This window comes from Silurus aristotelis, assembly GCF_946808225.1.
Source record: "Silurus aristotelis genome assembly, chromosome: 2".
Classification (NCBI taxonomy): domain Eukaryota; kingdom Metazoa; phylum Chordata; class Actinopteri; order Siluriformes; family Siluridae; genus Silurus; species Silurus aristotelis.
The window spans coordinates 37,658,516-37,672,207 of NC_139575.1; the positions used below are offsets into that span (position 1 = coordinate 37,658,516).

General features: G+C 36.9%; 1 long non-coding RNA gene across 1 annotated transcript; it reads right to left on the bottom strand.

Moving 5' to 3' along the window:
* Positions 1 to 777: 777 nt before the first annotated feature.
* Positions 778 to 11,604, bottom strand: LOC310717866. Its single transcript, XR_014530985.1, has 5 exons — positions 11,330 to 11,604; positions 6,780 to 6,876; positions 4,937 to 5,022; positions 1,907 to 1,957; positions 778 to 1,058 (listed from the first exon to the last, which is right to left on the bottom strand). It is a non-coding gene; the product is annotated as an uncharacterized lncRNA (long non-coding RNA).
* Positions 11,605 to 13,692: the final 2,088 nt, after the last annotated feature.

Consider the following 13,692-nt stretch of genomic DNA (forward strand, 5'->3'; position numbering starts at 1 on the left):
CTAAACAAGTATACATTTTTTTTTACAAGTTTTACCTAAAAAAAAAATACCATCTGAATATTTAAATCTTTTTCCTGAATTAGCAATTAAATAAAATTTAGCAAACAGTTCGTTTTTGAAGAAGTAATAAATCATTTATACACTTCATAGTTTACATTCACTCAACAGAATTTATTCACCAGTTTACTTACACTGACTGAAAGCTAGCGTTTACTGGAACGTTTTATATGTTTTTACGCTTTTATTTGCTAGTTTCAATCTTTTAATCACTAGTTTCATTCACATCTCCACACTAGTTCTATTTAACAGATTCTAAAAAGTTTTGCTAGCGCTAACTAAAGTTTTGCTAGCTTTCTCTTGCGTGTTTTCCGCTAACATTTATTTGCTAATTTGTCTTATTTCATTCTAGATATTTATTGCTAGTTAGTTTGCTTTCTATCAACAAGGTTGCAGTCATTTGCATATTAACTTTGATAATTAATTTCAATTGATTTTTTTCTGGTTATTCACTTGTCAGCCTTCATTAGTTTGTCCAAAGTTTTTTTTGTTGTTGATTTTCTTTTACTAATTTACCCCTTTTTTTTTTTTTTTTTTTTTTTTTGCTACTTATTTATTTAAGTATTTGCTAGTTTTATTTCTCTAACAGGGTTACTTTTCTCTCATCAGTACACTTTTTTAAACTGTATAGCAGACATCTTTATGTCATTCAACAACATATCAAACCAACCATCAGTTCTCGCTTCACGTCAGTCTTTTATTTTCAAGACAAAGCGGAAAAACAATACGAGATGACACAAAGTGTAACGCAGCACCATGGCCATGTTTATCTCTCTTTACCAATCACAGACTACAGTTCACTTTAACAGAACAATCTCAGCCATTCTTAATCAGGAATAACGTCTATGCGGTGTTGCGGGTGGATCGGCCCGTGTTTGCTGCAAACTTCTGGCCATGTAGATTTTAGGCAGACTGCTGTGTTGAAAAGTCCTGTGTTTGGTCAGTGAGGATGGGAATCTGTCCTCATGCTTCTGCCTGGGGTATTTCTCCAGTGAATCCTGCTGCAGAATAATCAATTACAGTCGATTAAACAGAACCGGTGCTGCTAAATAAACCGTGTTTAACACATCCTCGTCAGAAACATGCGTACAAAACATCACAGATTTGTTCATCTGAAATAATCTCTCTAGGAATCTCTACTGAATGTTTTATTTACACTATAAACAGGGTAATATTAGTTTGCTAAGTAACTAGCATAGAAAACATTGGCATTTAATCCCTATGGCAGGGTGCATTGTGGGTATTCTTTTCTCTCTAGGGGGCATTTCAGAATTGTACTACCTAGCTAGCTGATTGGTTTCTTTGTGAACAAGTCTGAAATGCTGCACAGTGTATTTCTTTTTATTATAAAGTCAGATTAGCTTAAAGACTAATTAACAATGGAATACAGTTAAAAATAGACTGAGCTAGTTAGCTAGCAAAAAAATAAAGCATGAAATATGACATGCTTTATTGGTTTATTTTACACTAAAATACGAAAACCCTTCATAACTGCTCAGAATGGTCCAAAGGAAGGTTTAATGAAAGGGAAATGCCGATGCTGAAAGTTATACAAAAACTGCTCAAGTTAATGGCTAATTAATTAAAAATAAATCTCTGCGATATAATGCTAATGATTAGTTTACAACGATAGATCCGAGATTTTCCCCTGTATGAGCTTTGCTGTGTGGCCAGTAACAGATAATTATACATACCCAATGAGCCAATCATATACGCTAATTACGTCTAATGAACAATTAAAAAAAATACATAATCCAATCAGTCAAAAGAAGGAATAACTATGAAACAGAACCAGACGCCTACATGAGCTCTCATTAGTATTTGATGGAGTGTTAGCGTTTTGACTCACCAGCTGTCTCGCCATGGAGCTGAGCAGGCTCTCTACGTCTAACACCCACATCTGCAGAAATAGAAAGAAAGAAAGGAAGAATTTCAAAAAGTGGGGGGGGGGAAACTGAAAATAGGCTCGAGTGAGAAAGAAGACAAAGGTAAGTGGGTTAAATAAAACACACGCATGAGCGCATAAATCATTTAGAGGGAAAATGGATACTCAGCCGCTCACGAGAGTCATTACACATGCTGTTTTCTCCAGTCTTAACTTATGCACAGTCACCACCCGGCAATTCAGAGCAACCTCAACCGAGCCACCAAACTGAGGAACCAAGTCCGGAAAAATTATTATTATTTTTATTATTTTAAGGACATTTAGAAAACTATACATGGCTTTTAATATTTGGGCTAGACTATAGTGCTAATAAGTAAATCTAGAGTCATCAACAAACCAAAGTAGAACCTTACTGGATGCTAAACTGGTGCAGACACCAGCAGGTGATCAACAAGCTACCAAAGGGGTCCTATTGATCATTTCTGGTATCCACTTAACCACTAGACACAATATGCCACCAATAGTTTTAGTTCCAGTGGAGACCCTCAAGGTCACTATTACAGTTTCCACTAAAACCAATTGAAATCCCACTGAAACCTGTGAGGGTTTCTGTTGTTGTTTTTTTCCCAGCAGGTCAATACACAGTCCTCAAACACAAACATTTAACTTAGCAGACGTTTATGTTCATGTTACGGCCCAAAACACTTCACACATGTATTTTATACACAAGTATAAATCATAAAACATGCATGTCTTACTGCATAGCTCTGTCTTTTCTCCATACTCCATTCTCTCACATCTCTCCAGTGTGGTGGCAGACTGATTTCTGCTACAGCCCGAGCGTCTCGGGAAGCCATTTCCTCACCACAACACTCAAAAACCTGTGCTAGAACCCTGGCTAAAACTCTGGAAAGCCAGAATGAATAAATAGATGAGGATCTGTGATGACAAAAGGTTTGAAACGGTGTAAAGCCGAAGCGATCACGGTCCCTTTTGTGTAGTAACTCAATACAGCAAACTGACCCACGTCTAACACATGGAGTGAAGAAAGGTTTCCATGCATGTGATAAACTGGAGGCATGGGAGAACAACCAAAAAAATACAAAGAGATAAAGTGAAATTATGAATAGGGATAAATATGACAAGTTTAACACAAACACGATGAATGAATAAATTAAATCTCTATAATTCCAGACATGAGTGTTATAAAATTCACATTTACGCTACCATAAACACAGAACTTATTAAAACCCCGAAAGCTTGGCAGCATTTCTGGAAGGCTTATAAGAAGCACTTGGTTAAATTAAACATTTCTTAAGTGTTTCCCAACCCTGATCTTCACGCACCCATGCGCTGAGCTCCAACACACCTGGGTAAACGCTCAGCTTTAATTAAAAATCACTTCATTATTTTGAAAGTGCCGATGTTAAATTAGGAACACTAGTGCATATTGGGGACATTTCACACTACTAGACCTTTAATCATTGATACTGTAATCAGATGAAGGCACCAAAAACTTTACTGGTGCAGGCTCTTGTGACTTGTGGTAAAATGTAATTATTAGGCAAAGTTACTTTTAAAATTTTAAGTTTTAAGATAAAATGTTAAAAAGAGCCTGTGAACAATTTGGAAAGCCCGAATCTTTCAGGGGTTTTGAGAGATACATGCATGTCTCTTTTGTTTATTAGAAAGAAACTCTGCAATGTAACGGTATGAAGATGTACTTTGATGAAAGACATAACATGTGTAGATGTTCCACTTTATTTTAATAATAATAAAAAAAAAAATCCTCCCTTAGCATGAAGAATAGCTGATCACACTCTTGGCATCTGGACAGTTTGTTTCTCTAAACATACATCTCAAATACTTTGTTGTGCTACTTTAGAACTTGCCAAAGATGTTCTTCATTAGATAGAGATTTCTTTCCGATCCAGTTCATCCCAGAGCAGTTCAGTAGGATGCAGTGACTGGGCAGGCTCTCTGAATAACTCTTACAGAGCTCGGACGTACGCTTCACCTTATTGTATGGTGAAGTCAGTTTCCATGAGCCGCAGTGAAGGCGGAACTGCATGGTGTTTAATTATGGAATGGTAGCCAAGTCTCCAAACTCCCTCTCCAGAACAACCTAAAAACATTAAGATTTCGCTCTCTCGTGTGACTGTGGGGGTGAGGGATTCTGTTAACATCTCTTCTGTTCTCTGTCTTATGTATTACACAAGTTCTTTTGACAAAGTCGAAGATGCCCCATTTGGACTCCACAGAACTTTCGTCCACTTATTCACTGTCCAATTCTTGTATGCTTTTGCCGTTTAGCTAGTATATAAACAAAATGAATCTGCATGTGTCTCAAAAACCGTAAAAAATACTAGGCATTTCCTAAGCTGTGACAGGAACTGCCTAGTGCCTCCAAAATCCTCCCTTCTTTATCAACACGCTGGCCTTTAATTAATACCTTGCTGCCTCCAACAACCTACTGCCCCTCCAACACATCGCTGCCACCAACACCTTGCTTCTCAACACTCTGTGTTCCCCAACACTCTGCTTTTCACCAGCATCTTGTGTTCCACCAACACCCTGCTTCTCCCAACACTTTGCTTTCCATCAACACCCTGCTTCTCCCAACACTTTGCTTTCCACCAACACCCTGTGTTCCCCAACACTCTGATTTCCAACAAAACCCTGCTTTCCACCAAAACCCTGTTTTTCACCAATACCCTGCTTTCCAACCACACCCTGTGTTCCACCGATACCCTGCATCTCCCAACATTTTTCTTTCCACAAACACCCTGCTTTCTTATACATAACACCCTGGTTTCAACAAACATCTGCTGCTCTCAACACCATGGATCCTCAAACACTTTCCTTTCCACCAACACCCTGCTTTCTCCTAAGACCCTACAATATGTCCGCACCAGTGACAAGGAGGAATTAGGGTTAAACATTGCATCACCCATTTGAGAGAATAGAAAAACCGAAAGAAAAAAATCCTACTGCCTTATCCAATACTGCTACTTGTCCATCGCTGTCTTGTCATCACAGTTGTTGTGTGTCTGCTCCTCAGTTTGCTGCTGACCATAAACCTGGAGGGGGGAAGAATTCACAGCTTGCTTTAATTGGATTACTTATGCCCTTCTTATCTGGGTTACAATAATCCCTCAGTACATCATGCTGTGGAGGTCCAGATTTATCCTCTCTCTTCATAATGAACATTTGGACACATTCATTATATTTTTCTCATTTATTATCATTATTCCAAAAAAAACGTCATGAGTAGTTTATAAGGTTAAACTGGGTTAAGTGGTAAAAACCACTGGGTTCTAGTAGCACAAGGCTTTGCTGTGGATACACCTGTTCTTCACGCACACACACACACACACACACACTCACACACACACACACACACACACACACACACACACACACACACACACACACACCACATGCCAGAGCTCACACAATCACCATGGCAACTTGGCCACTGAGAGGAGAGACGGATCGGTCTCCAGCTCGCTGCCTGTCTATCGACTCTTGTGCAGATCCAGAGAAAATCAGCATGCTCCTCATACGCCATGTTCTGTGTTCCTGCTAGATTTTATGTAATAGGTCTAATACCTACTCTACCTGAGTTTTTTCAGAAGGCAAATCAAGTCATATGTCTTTTTAAAGAAGCCTTGTAAAGCCACACACGTTCATGATTTCACAAGGCAAGATGTCAGAGATGTGAGGTTTATCATAATGATCTCATAGTGGATCATCCAAACAGACATCAGATGACGTAATGGAAGCTCCACCGCCTGGGGTTTGTTATAGATAAGGCGGAGTTCTCTAATCTTTTGTATACTTTCATATCTGATTCATATAAACACTGTGAAATATATTTGCGTTACATGAAAATCTTTTTTCAGTTCATCACAACGATGTTGAAATGCAGCATTACCCTGTGATTCTTTCAATCCGATTTCTTTGACTTTTCTAGCAAGTTACTGATTTTATATAAAAATCGAAAAACTGTAGGATCCAAGTTTTTTTTGTGTTTCTTCTTATATAATAATCTTATTTTATTGCATATCTAAAAGAAAAGTTATTCAACATCTGTCATTAGTTTGTTATCATATTATGGTCACCTGCTTCGTGTTAATTAATTTCTGTATTAATATTCTACTAGTCCACATTCCGAGTCTTGTTTTTTCTGTTTCTGTAAAAAAACAAAATATATCATTTCAATCAGTGTAAATTTACATCCAATATTTGGTTAACAAGAATTTAACAGTACCATGAGATGAATAAGATGGTAGTTGGCTATTGGTAGTTTTTTTGGTAGTTAGCTAGTTCCCATCTCCCAACATGTTGCCCAGCCTTGCTATGATGCCATAATCTGATTTACCATAATCAAATACAAATAAACTTAAAATCGATTAAAGTTAACAAAGTTTTAGCATTAGCTGTATGCCAATGCTAGCCAGGTTTTAAACCCAAGCTAGTTAGCTCACTGCTAAATTAGCTATCTAGAGGCTTCCACTGGAGTTCGTGAGGTGAAAATTACTAGCTGTGTAGTTTACAGTAAAATAAGTTAGTTAGGCAAGAGAATCGAACAAGGTGAATAGTTAAGCAGGTTTATTTTTATTTTTTATAGTTAGCTAGTTAGTGTCACTTTAAAATAAAGTACTAAATAAAATCAGTGGTTAAATACAGTTAGTTAGTGATATACTAAGTTTGTTCCTACTCCAGCTATATAAATTGCAGTGCATTGTGGGAGTTCAGTGATGTAGGGGTTTGCTGTAACGTGTGAATTTATTGTGATGTTGGATAAAACCGCAAAACAGGAAGGTGTGTGTACCTGATATGCAAAAAGAAGCGGCGGTCACTTGTGTGTGTTTGTGGCGTCGCTCCGCACGTACGCCACATCCTCCTGAAGTACAAGCTCCTCCTGAAGCCTGGGGATGAGAAGACGAGGGAAGGGGGGGTTGTGGATGGATGAAGGGCAGAAGGGGACAGGGAAGTGAACAAGGGATGAAGAGCAAAGACATGATGATATGATGTACGTCAGGATGAATTAGCCAAGATAAGGAGAAACGGCGCTGACAGCTGAGCGAGTGTGTATGAGGGGCTTTTGTCAGCTTGGGGGAGGATTATTCCAGCATCGTGATGCTTTCATCTCATGATTTATATAACACACACACACACAGACACATTCATACACATCGCCTGGTGAAAATGAAGAAATCTTCATATATTTTCAATTTTTCATATTTACGCTCTTTATAGACGAACACTGAGATAATTATGGAGCTTATTGAGCTCAGGATCTTTGTTAACTCAGTTTTCTTCTTTATAAGAGACTCTTGTTATAGACTGACAAAACACATCAACAAACCAATCCTGGATAGGCAGAGGGATTTTATGCTTTATTTTTTATTTTATTTCCTCCATTTGGTCATGTATACTGTACATTAGTGAATAGAAGTTTTTCTCACATTTATTTATTTCTGTTTTGCTGCAAATTGATGTGTGAATTAAAACAGGTGTATGTATATGATATTTATTTCCTTATTTCTTTGCATTTTCTTTGAATGTTTCTTGGTAAAATATATTTATTTACTTATAAATTTTTTCTTCCTCCAGTGAGTGACTTTCACAGCCTCAAAACGATACAATTATATATTTATATATTGATAAAAAATCCTTTTTTGCCCTTGAAAAGATGTTCGCATCATGCTTGAGTGAATAATAAAGTACAATAGAAGGCGTATAATTTCAGTTCTCATGCTGCACACTAAAAAGTGAGCTCTTTAGCTGTGAGACTCCTTTAATAAAAAAGTTCAATAAACATTTCCTCCTACTGAAAAGTTCAAGTATCAACAAGTACAGTACAGATGGTTTTTTTTTGCACAAACCCTAAGACCCCGTAAAGGAGCTGCTGTTAAAGAAATCATAAAAATAAATTAAAAAAATAAACCCGTCTGTGAGAATTGGTTTAGGAGAATTGAAATTCGAGGTTGTTTCTAAAAGTGTTTTTGTAACACGCCAACAGATGGCAGCACAAGACTGCACGCACAGTCACAGGGAGCACCGACCTTCATAAGTCAGTGTGCCAAAAGAAAATGATGATCCAGCTTAAAGGTTGCCATTTTAAACGCAGAAGGTGCTTGACTCGCTTTCCAAAAGAAGACTTCCAGGTCACGTTCCAGTATTGGCAGCTGGGGGCGCCATACTGCTGTGCAAGGGGACTATTTTGAGGGTGATAGTGTGTAAACCTTGATAAATAAAGTACTTTCCTGTAAACAGATTTACTGAGGATTTACTCATCAGTGCATTGGGAGGAGATTTCTGTGGAACTGCAAAGAACGTGGTGTCATTGGCAGAAATGTATCTGGGAAAAGACGAATGTCTCGCCAAACTCACACCAGAACAGAACACAGAACGTTGTGTATGTGTATGTGTATGTGTGTATTATTCTCATCATGAACATGCCCTGCAGAAGCTTCAGCTCTTCTGTCTCCCTGGTATGAGATCTGTTCAGAACTTTCAGGGAAGTGAAATATATAAACATGAATTATGAGGGTTTACATTTATAATGTGCCAGTTTTGTTTTGCAGGGACATGAACATGTTTACTGACCAAAGTGGATTCCTCGGGGTCTTGCAGTTTTCCCTCAACTGTCCCTGAAATGACCTTCCGGATGTTATTAAAGTATTTGAAAAATAAATTATATATCGACTGCAGCATATCATGAGTGCTACTGTATATATTGCTAGTTAATGAGGCTTTATTAACATCATCATCATCATCATCATGTCCGTACTTTACTGTAATGAAGTTTCTCGGTTATTTTTAGCAGAATAATAATAATAAGAAGAAGAAAGAGAATACACCAGGGAAAGTGTTGACGTACAGAAGTGACCAGAGCTGCATGCTGACACTATAATGAGATGAGAGGAGGATGTCCTGCAGGCCCCTTATTCGGTTAAATGAGAGACAGTAAGAGACTTCGATTCCTACATTTACTTTGAGTTTATGATCAAAAATAACGAACTGCAGGAAACAGCGCAGGAAATTTGGTACTGATGGACAGAAAACTATAGATAAAAAAAAAAAAGATATTAATGTTAAATCCTGGAAATTTGTGTCTGGTTTGTATTTTTACTGGAACTTCAGCCATTTTAAAGTCGTGATTCACGTTTTGTTATGTTTTTGCTACAGAACTGAGTCGCCTGTGAGATGATCTTTGAAATGAAAACTCTTCTCCTTCCTCCCAAACAAATTCATGATCTCAGTGTAAACCGCTCTTATGCAGCTGCAGCAACAATGACGCTAATGAGATGTGTAGCAGGGAATTATTGTGAATCGCAAATTTTCACCAACATTTTCAAAAACCCTAAGATTATTCAGTATCTGGAAACATCTTGCTTATTTCAGGGCCAGAAAAATATCAGAACAGGATATGATGCTAACAAAAACTGGCATGGAACAAAACTAGCAACAAAACAACACCACAAAACTAGCAACATTCACAATGTAAATTTTTCACTTAAATGATACGAATATTACTCAGCAGGTGATTATGGCTAATTTATGGGCCTGATCAAACAGAACTCGACATGAATACACCTAGCAAGATGTTTTTAATGGCTGTTTTAATGCCACTTTTTCACATCTGTAAACACTATTCTCAGCTAAACAGCTAATTAGCTATATACTGAATATATATGTGTAAATACTATAGACAGAATAAACTGCGATGGTGCTTACATTTACCTAAATATCTGAAAATATATTGCGCTTATTTTGTAAAAGTAGTTGTTAATTAAATTGTTAGCTTACTAAAATTATATTACAACAACCTCCATGCCAGCAGAGGTCTCTCTCTCTCTCTCTCTCTCTCTCTCTCTCTCTCTCTCTCTCTCTCTCTCTCTCTCTCATCTCATTAAAAGTTAGATTCGTGTTTTATGCAAGATTGTGTTTTGAGGCTTGACCTTCTTATAACCTTGATTTTTTATTTTGTATTGGAAAACAGCCAAGAGGAAATGTTTGCATATAGCCTACTTTTCCAAAATATTTACTTTGAAGCTACTTTTTGCGAATCCAATTGATGACCTGCTTCCAGGAATTAAATTATAACGAGTTCCGGTTTTATGCCGATGTTTTTTTGGCCGAAGAAAATTTTAATAAGCATTTAATAAATTAGCGTTTCAGGATTACGCCTCGACCTTACGAGCTCTTTCTGTTCTGGCTCGTGACCTGGCACCTGCTCACGTGTTGGAGCAAAACTGAAAGCACACGTGAGCCTGTGCCAGGTACACACAGGCACTTTACTGGCACGTTATCACACTGGCATCGCTTCCCGAGCCTCCGTGCTAATCCATCATCCATCCGGCTGTTTGCAATTCTCAAAATACCATCACAAATGCCAGCGGCGTGTTTTCTACTCCCTCTTAATTTTTTTTTAAACGCAAGCAGAGACGCCTGAATCTCAGGCGTAACCTTGATTTGCGCTGATAAGCCGAGCGCTCCGGCTGTGCACATGAATATTCAGCGTCTCCTTCAGTCGCTGCCTGCCGCGAGCTGCCGTAACATCGAGCAGAAACTCGGCGCTGAGAGCACCGCTAAAAAGACGCTTTCCCTCTGGCTTTTTACTCAGAGAGAAGAGCGAGATCGAGCAGCTTTTTACATAAAAAGCATTGATTAGCATACATTACATAACGTTCCCTTACAGAGAGTATTCTGATCATATGTTTTTTTGTTGGTTTTTAACGATCCATTTTCTTTGTTTTCTAGATTTATTTATCTTGATGTTTTTTTTCCCAATGTTTTTATTTTTGCATGAATTTTTTTGGTGTCCAAAGATTTTTATCTGGAGAGGAAATAAAAAAAGGAAGAAAATCTATAACGAAATCTGCTAATTTTTCAATAACTTTGATTTATTTATAGTTGTTACTTTTGCTGTACTTTGGAAATGTTAAGCTAATGGGTTTTAACTGTATAACAAACAAAAAAACAAACAACTAAAAAGAAAGAAAGAAAGAAAGAAAGAAAGAAAGAAAGAAAGAAAGAAAGAAAGAAAGAAAGAAAGAAAGAAAGAACTGTATTTGTTTAGCATTTCCTTTTTAGGTTTTAAAAAATTAAAAGAGGACAACTAAGAAGAAAATTCCATGACATGTAGCACAGAATTTCTTCAACTAAAACTAGCATCAACCTAAAAATGTCTACAAATAAAACCAATAAAAGAAAACTGTCAGTTGCATCTATTTTGCCATATATGCAGGCAATTTGAACCAATATGAAAAAACGAGAAAAGTAAGACAAAAAATAAAGACAAAACTGTAGCACCAAGTACGAATAACTAGCTGACATTAGCATGGCTGAAGAACGAGCGCTAGCTCTACTCACGGTTTGACCCTGTTGGAAAAGCGTCGGCGCAGAATAACAGCCACTGTGGTGAGAACCATGATGGTTGTGCACATGGCCGCTTGCACAACTTCCACGATCCCTGCTGTTTAGCTACTCACTGCCATGACCCTTCCTCATGAGTTAGCAGGTTGGCTAGTTAACGCTATTTCTATCCTTTCTTATTTCCCTGTCTCCCTATGCTTAGATCCCAGATTAACTCTTGGACAAAGTGAGTGTATGGCTGAACAGATGCCTGCATGAGAGTCGGTCTGATTGATGAGATCATGTGTAGCTAAGCTAGTCTGCTTAATGCTAAGGAGAACGGTAATCCGTGTGTGGCTGTGCGTAACTTGGAATTACAGTGGGTCAGTACAGAACCTGCTGTTCAGAGGTTCATAGTAGATTCACAATTAGATTTCAACTTAAGGATACATTGAGGATATAGTTCAGGATTCCCATGAAAAGATTCAGGAGAATTTTAGTTTTAACAAAATCTTTGTGTTATCTGCTAGCTAGCGTCCGTTCATCAGACTTGAGAAGTGCACAAATATACTGTATATTGTATAGCATTGCTAAAACCTACCTTCGTTGCATAAAATACACATTGGATTCTTTTCAAAATGGCTTCAAATACTTAAACTTTTTTCAACCAATTCACTTTATATCATTTGTGAATGGTTTTGGTTAATGCTAAAACTGTGTTTGCACTTTGCTATACTCTTTGTATTTGGTTGAATTAAAAAACAGCTGATAATGTGACAGAAAAGAAGAATGACATGGAATGGAAGAAGAAACAACCCCAAGTACTTCCAGCCATATAATGATTCAATAAATGTAATAAAATTGTATGAATATTTTTTATTTCTTTACTGTAAACACTTATTTTCCATACTGTATCTGATTTATTGCTAATCTAAAGGTCTGGGTCTGGTTTATCCTCTCAATGCACATAAAGAGACAGGAAACCTAATGAGGAAGCATCATATGTGAAAGCCTGTATTCTGCAGCTCTTTATATTAGATGAACAAGTACAGAATCAGACGTTCATTAGCAACATTAGCTAGTGGGGTCTTGTTAGTGACGGGAGGTCTCTCATTAGAGAGTCATGCCGGATTGCTGCCTGATTTCATTCTTCCTTTTTAGGTGGCTTCTGAGGTGAATAACTGAAATTCCCTGCTCTCGCTTCTCTCATTACATAAGGAGGTGTCTGATTAGGATGTGCCACTTACTGTTCAGGTAGTTTTGAAAGGTTTCATAAAAAAAAGAAAAAAAAGAAAAAAAAAGAAAGAAGAGTAACAGCAGAACATTAGTACTAAAGCACAGAAAAACATTGTGCACTGTGTGTCCACAGGTCTGTTTAGTGGAATTTAACTTTAAACAACATTCATTTATTTTGTGTTTTTTATAATCAAATTACACAGTTTTTACCTAAGCTTTAGTTATATTATACAATATTTACCTCGCGTTGCAGTTATATTAAACAATATTAGCTCAGTTGAAATCGTATTACACAATATTTACCTCAGCTATAGTCGTATTACACAATATTTACCTTAGCTATAGTTATGTTACAACGCAATATTTACCTCAGTTGAAATCGTATTACACAATATTTACCTTAGCTATAGTTATGTTACAACGCAATATTTACCTCAGTTGTAGTTATAGCATCGAATATTTACCTTTATTTCAGTTATATTTAACAATATTTGCCTAATCTGTAGTTATAGCATACAATATTAACCTTAATTGTAGTTATATTAAATAATATTTACCTCAGCTGTAGTTTATTTGACAATTGTTACCTCAGATGTAGATTTATTACACAATATTTACCTCAGTTGTAGTTATAGCATACAATATTTACCTAATCTGTAGTTATAGCATATGATATTTATCTTAATTGTAGTTATATTTAACAATATTTACCTCAGTTGTAGTTTTATTAGACACTATTTACTTCGGCCGTAGATATATTACACAATATTTACCTTAGTTGTAGTCATATTAAACAATAAACACAATATTTATGTATGTATGTATGTTTGTGTGTGTGTGTGTGTGTGTGTGTGTGTGTGTGTGTGTGTGTGTGTGTGTGTGTGTGTTTGTATGGAGCTCTAATTACATAAATATTTAAGAAGGTGATAAAGATCTTTCTAAGTCAATGTGCCAGTGTCAATTGTGCGAGATTATTTTTGTTCGTGTGCTTAAAAACTATTAATAGAAGTAATCCGAACATCCAGAGAACGCTTTAGTCAGCATAATGTGGAGGAGATTACTTCAGGAGGTGGGCTAAGTACAATAACATGAGAGAAGTTGGCACAGCATGTTTTTTTTTTGTTTAGTTTTTACTTCAGTGGTGG